The sequence below is a fragment of the Protomyctophum parallelum genome, assembly GCF_964188405.1.
Source record: "Protomyctophum parallelum genome assembly, chromosome: 14".
NCBI lineage: Eukaryota > Metazoa > Chordata > Actinopteri > Myctophiformes > Myctophidae > Protomyctophum > Protomyctophum parallelum.
Window position 1 is genome coordinate 34,497,087 of NC_139709.1, and position 7,455 is coordinate 34,504,541.

The following is a 7,455-nucleotide window of genomic DNA, read 5'->3' on the forward strand; positions in this document are numbered from 1 at the left end:
GCTCAATGGCAGCTTTATAGGCACGTCAAAAGTCACTTTCACCTAGAAACTCCATTCACACTTTTTATTATTCAGCTTACTGTGGAGACACATGCTGGAACTTTTTTTTATTTTTATGTTTTGTAGTTTATGAGTTATTTAACTTAAACGCCCAATGCATTCTCTATGGCAATAGCACAAACTTTGGCATGCTACTAGTCCTACATACTTACACATAGCAACCCCATTCTAGCCTACTTAGGTTCATCTTAGGGTGGACATGTTTGTCTGAAAAGGAATCTTTGAAATGTTTCATAGTTTTAGAAATATAGTGCTTTCAAATTTACAATGGGGCTCAATGGCAAAAATGATGAAAAACGGCGTGCTATAGTATGCCGTACGATATGGGCTATAGCCCATGGTCCAAAATGATGCAAAACGAGGATAAAAAAAGAAAATCAAAAATTAAAAAAACGATGGGCTATAACCCATCGTTTTTTTCATTTTTTCATTTTTTACAAATCCTCAAAAATGATGAAAAACGGCGTGCTGTAGTATGCCGTACGATATGGGCTATAGCCCATGGTCCAAAATGATGCAAAACGAGGATAAAAAAAAATATCAAAATTTCAAAAAACGGTGGGCTATAACCCATGTTTTGTTTTTTTTCATTTTTTTCAAAACCTCAAAAATGATGAAAAACGGCGTGCTATAGCATGCCGTACGGTATGGGCTATAGCCCATGTTCAAAAATGATGAAAAACAAGGTTAAAAAAAAATATCAAAATTTCAAAAAACGGTGGGCTATAACCCATGTTTTGTTTTTTTTCATTTTTTTCAAAACCTCAAAAATGATGAAAAACGGCGTGCTATAGTATGCCGTACGGTATGGGCTATAGCCCATGTTCAAAAATGATGAAAAACGAGGTTAAAAAAAGAATTCAAAATTTCAAAAAACGATGGGCTATAACCCATGTTTTGTTTTTTTTTCTTTTTTTTCAAAACCTCAAAAATGATGAAAAACGGCGTGCTATAGTATGCCGTACGGTATGGGCTATAGCCCATGTTCAAAAATGATGAAAAACGAGGTTAAAAAAATATATAAAAATTTCAAAAAATGATGGGCTATAACCCATGTTTTGTCTTTTTCATTTTTTTCAAAACCTCAAAAATGATGAAAAACGGCTTGCTATAGTATGCCGTACGGTATGGGCTATAATTATAGCCCATGTTCAAAAATGATGAAAAACGAGGTTAAAAAAAGAATTCAAAATTTCAAAAAACGATGGGCTATAACCCATGTTTAGTTTTTTTTTCATTTTTTTCAAAACCTCAAAAATGATGAAAAACGGCGTGCTATAGTATGCCGTACGGTATGGGCTATAGCCCATGTTCAAAAATGATGAAAAACGAGGTTAAAAAAAAATATCAAAATTTCAAAAAACGATGGGCTATAACCCATGTTTTTTTTGTTTTTTTCCATTTTTTTCAAAACCTCAAAAATGATGAAAAACGGCGTGCTATAGTATGCCGTGCGGTATGGGCTATAGCCCATGTTCAAAAATGATGAAAAACGAGGTTAAAAAAAAATATCAAAATTTCAAAAAACGATGGGCTATAACCCATGTTTTTTATTTTTTTCATTTTTTTCAAATCCTCAAAAATAATGAAAAACGGTGTGCTATAGTATGCCGTACGATATGGACTATAGCCCATATCCTTGTGGTGTATAGCGGTGTATGAGAATGGGTGTTGCGGAGGATGAGAGCATTCCTCTCATCCTCCGCAACACAATGCATTCTCTATGGCAATAGCACAAACTTTGGCATGCTACTAGTCCTACATACTTACACCTAGCAACCCCATTCTAGCCTACATCTTACGGTGGACATGTTTGCCTGAAAAGGAATCTTTGAAATCTTTCATAGTTTTAGAAATATAGTGCTTTCAAATTTGAGACATTTAACATGGGGCTCAATGGCAGCTCTATAGGTACGTCAAAAGTCACTTTCACCTAGAAACTCCATTCACACTTTTTATTATTCAGCTTACTGTGGAGACACATGCTGGAACTTTTTTTTATTTTTATGTTTTGTAGTTTATGAGTTATTTAACTTAAACGCCCAATGCATTCTCTATGGCAATAGCACAAACTTTGGCATGCTACTAGTCCTACATACTTACACCTAGCAACCCCATTCTAGCCTACTTAGGTTCATCTTACGGTGGACATGTTTGCCTGAAAAGGAATCTTTGAAATCTTCCATAGTTTTAGAAATATAGTGCTTTCAAATTTGAGACATTTAACATGGGGCTCAATGGCAGCTTTATAGGCACGTCAAAAGTCACTTTCACCTAGAAACTCCATTCACACTTTTTATTATTCAGCTTACTGTGGAGACACATGCTGGAACTTTTTTTTATTTTTATGTTTTGTAGTTTATGAGTTATTTAACTTAAACGCCCAATGCATTCTCTATGGCAATAGCACAAACTTTGGCATGCTACTAGTCCTACATACTTACACCTAGCAACCCCATTCTAGCCTACTTAGGTTCATCTTACGGTGGACATGTTTGTCTGAAAAGGAATCTTTGAAATGTTTCATAGTTTTAGAAATATAGTGCTTTCAAATTTACAATGGGGCTCAATGGCAAAAATGATGAAAAACGGCGTGCTATAGTATGCCGTACGATATGGGCTATAGCCCATGGTCCAAAATGATGCAAAACGAGGATAAAAAAAGAAAATAAAAAATAAAAAAAACGATGGGCTATAACCCATCGTTTTTTTCATTTTTTCATTTTTTACAAATCCTCAAAAATGATGAAAAACGGCGTGCTGTAGTATGCCGTACGATATGGGCTATAGCCCATGGTCCAAAATGATGCAAAACGAGGATAAAAAAAATATATCAAAAATTAAAAAAACGATGGGCTATAACCCATCGTTTTTTCCATTTTTTTCAAAACCTCAAAAATGATGAAAAAAGGCGTGCTATAGTATGCCGTACGGTATGGGCTATAGCCCATGTTCAAAAATGATGAAAAACGAGGTTAAAAAAAATAATCAAGATTTCGAAAAACGATGGGCTATAACCCATGTTTTTTTTTTTTTTTTTTTTTTTTCAAAACCTCAAAAATGATGAAAAACGGCGTGCTATAGCATGCCGTACGGTATGGGCTATAGCCCATGTTCAAAAATGATGAAAAACGAGGTTAAAAAAAGAATTAAAAATTTCTAAAAACGATGGGCTATAACCCATGTTTTGTTTTTTTTTAATTTTTTTCAAAACCTCAAAAATGATGAAAAACGGCGTGCTATAGCATGCCGTACGATATGGGCTATAGCCCATGGTCCAAAATGATGCAAAACGAGGATAAAAAAAATATATCAAAAATTAAAAAAAACGATGGGCTATAACCCATCGTTTTTTCCATTTTTTTCAAAACCTCAAAAATGATGAAAAAAGGCGTGCTATAGTATGCCGTACGGTATGGGCTATAGCCCATGTTCAAAAATGATGAAAAACGAGGTTAAAAAAAAATATCAAGATTTCGAAAAACGATGGGCTATAACCCATGTTTTTTTTTTTTTTTTTTTTTTTCAAAACCTCAAAAATTATGAAAAACGGCGTGCTATAGCATGCCGTACGGTATGGGCTATAGCCCATGTTCAAAAATGATGAAAAACGAGGTTAAAAAAAGAATAAAAAATTTCTAAAAACGATGGGCTATAACCCATGTTTTTTTTTTTTTTCATTTTTTTCAAAACCTCAAAAATGATGAAAAACGGCGTGCTATAGTATGCCGTGCGGTATGGGCTATAGCCCATGTTCAAAAATGATGAAAAACGAGGTTAAAAAAAAATATCAAGATTTCGAAAAACGATGGGCTATAACCCATGTTTTTTTTTTTTTTTTTTTTTTTCAAAACCTCAAAAATGATGAAAAACGGCGTGCTATAGCATGCCGTGCGGTATGGGCTATAGCCCATGTTCAAAAATGATGAAAAACGAGGTTAAAAAAAAATATCAAGATTTCGAAAAACGATGGGCTATAACCCATGTTTTTTTTTTTGTTTTTTTTTTCAAAACCTCAAAAATGATGAAAAACGGCGTGCTATAGCATGCCGTACGGTATGGGCTATAGCCCATGTTCAAAAATGATGAAAAACAAGGTTAAAAAAATAATTAAAAATTTCTAAAAACGATGGGCTATAACCCATGTTTTGTTTTTTTTTCATTTTTTTCAAAACCTCAAAAATGATGAAAAACGGCTTGCTATAGTATGCCGTACGGTATGGGCTATAGCCCATGTTCAAAAATTATGAAAAACGAGGTTAAAAAAAGAATTCAAAATTTCAAAAAACGATGGGCTATAACCCATGTTTAGTTTTTTTTTCATTTTTTTCAAAACCTCAAAAATGACGAAAAACGGCGTGCTATAGTATGCCGTGCGGTATGGGCTATAGCCCATGTTCAAAAATGATGAAAAACGAGGTTAAAAAAATATATCAAAATTTCAAAAAACGATGGGCTATAACCCATGTTTTTTTTTTTTTTTCATTTTTTTCAAAACCTCAAAAATGATGAAAAACGGCGTGCTATAGTATGCCGTACAGTTTGGGCTATTAGACGAGCGTCTAAAAATGGGATAAAACGTCTAAAAATAGTCGTCTAAAAATAGACGTGTTTTAGACGTCTATTTTTAGACGTTTTTTATCCCATTTTTGACCATGGGCTATAGCCCATACCATACGGCATACTATAGCACGCCGTTTTTCATCATTTTTTAGGATTTGAAAAAAAGTTAAAAAATTCAAAAAACGATGGGCTATAACCCATCGTTTTTTTTTTTTTTTTTTTTTTTTTTCAAATACTCAAAAATGATGAAAAACGGCGTGCTATAGTATGCCGAACAGTATGGGCTATTAGACGAGCGTCTAAAAATGGGATAAAACGTCAAAAAATAGTCGTCTAAAACACGTCTAAAAATAGACGTGTTTTAGACGTCTATTTTTAGACGTTTTTTATCCCATTTTGACCATGGGCTATAGCCCATACCGTACGGCATACTATAGCACGCCGTTTTTCATCATTTTTTAGGATTTGAAAAAAAGTAAAAAAATTAAAAAGCGATGGCGAAAGAAAAAAAAAGCGATGGCGAAAAAAGCGATGGCGAAAAAAGCGATGGCGAAAAAAGCGATGGCGAAAAAAACGATGGCGAAAAAAGCGATGGAAAAAAGCGATGGCAAAAAAAGCGATGGCGAAAAAAAGCGATGGCGAAAAAAAGCGATGGCGGAAAAAAAGCGATGGCGGAAAAAAAGCGATGGCGAAAAAAGCGATGGGAAAAAGCGATGGCCAAAAAAAAGCGATGGCGAAAAAAGCGATGGCAAAAAAAGCGATGGCCAAAAAAAGCGATGGCGAAAAAAGCGATGGCAAAAAAAAAGCGATGGCGAAAAAAAGCGATGGCGAAAAAAGCGATGGAAAAAAGCGATGGCCAAAAAAAAGCGATGGCCGTGTTTTAGACGTCTATTTTTAGACGTTTTTTATCCCATTTTTGACCATGGGCTATAGCCCATACCGTACGGCATACTATAGCACAACGTTTTTCATCATTTTTTCGGATTTGAAAAAAAGTTAAAAAATTCAAAAAACGATGGGCTATAACCCATCGTTTTTTTTTTTTTTCAAATACTCAAAAATGATGAAAAACGGCGTGCTATAGTATGCCGAACAGTATGGGCTATTAGACGAGCGTCTAAAAATGGGATAAAACGTCAAAAAATAGTCGTCTAAAACACGTCTAAAAATAGACGTGTTTTAGACGTCTATTTTTAGACGTTTTTTATCCCATTTTGACCATGGGCTATAGCCCATACCGTACGGCATACTATAGCACGCCGTTTTTCATCATTTTTTAGGATTTGAAAAAAAGTTAAAAAATTCAAAAAACGATGGGCTATAACCCATGGTTTTTTTTTTTTTCATTTTTTTCAAATCCTCAAAAATGATGAAAAACGGCGTGCTATAGTATGCCGAACAGTATGGGCTATTAGACGAGCGTCTAAAAATGGGATAAAACGTCTAAAAATAGACGTCTAAAACACGTCTATTGTTAGACGTGTTTTAGACGTCTATTTTTAGACGTTTTTTATCCCATTTTTGACCATGGGCTATAGCCCATACCGTACGGCATACTATAGCACAACGTTTTTCATCATTTTTTCGGATTTGAAAAAAAGTTAAAATATTCAAAAAACGATGGGCTATAACCCATCGTTTTTTTTTTTTTTTTAAATACTCAAAAATGATGAAAAACGGCGTGCTATAGTATGCCGAACAGTATGGGCTATTAGACGAGCGTCTAAAAATGGGATAAAACGTCAAAAAATAGTCGTCTAAAACACGTCTAAAAATAGACGTGTTTTAGACGTCTATTTTTAGACGTTTTTTATCCCATTTTGACCATGGGCTATAGCCCATACCGTACGGCATACTATAGCACGCCGTTTTTCATCATTTTTTAGGATTTGAAAAAAAGTTAAAAAATTCAAAAAACGATGGGCTATAACCCATGGTTTTTTTTTTTTTCTTTTTTTTCAAATACTCAAAAATGATGAAAAACGGCGTGCTATAGTATGCCGAACAGTATGGGCTATTAGACGAGCGTCTAAAAATGGGATAAAACGTCAAAAAATAGTCGTCTAAAACACGTCTATTGTTAGACGTGTTTTAGACGTGTATTTTTAGACGTTTTTTATCCCATTTTTGACCATGGGCTATAGCCCATACCGTACGGCATACTATAGCACAACGTTTTTCATCATTTTTTCGGATTTGAAAAAAAGTTAAAAAATTCAAAAAACGATGGGCTATAACCCATCGTTTTTTTTTTTTTTTTTTTTTTTTTTTCAAATACTCAAAAATGATGAAAAACGGCGTGCTATAGTATGCCGAACAGTATGGGCTATTAGACGAGCGTCTAAAAATGGGATAAAACGTCAAAAAATAGTCGTCTAAAACACGTCTAAAAATAGACGTGTTTTAGACGTCTTTTTTTAGACGTTTTTTATCCCATTTTGACCATGGGCTATAGCCCATACCGTACGGCATACTATAGCACGCCGTTTTTCATCATTTTTTAGGATTTGAAAAAAAGTTAAAAAATTAAAAAGCGATGGCGAAAGAAAAAAAAAGCGATGGCGAAAAAAGCGATGGCGAAAAAAGCGATGGCGAAAAAAGCGATGGCGAAAAAAACGATGGCGAAAAAAGCGATGGAAAAAAGCGATGGCAAAAAAAGCGATGGCGAAAAAAAGCGATGGCCAAAAAAAGCGATGGCGGAAAAAAAGCGATGGCGGAAAAAAAGCGATGGCGAAAAAAGCGATGGGAAAAAGCGATGGCCAAAAAAAAGCGATGGCGAAAAAAGCGATGGCAAAAAAAGCGATGGCCAAAAAAAGCGATGGCGAAAAAAGC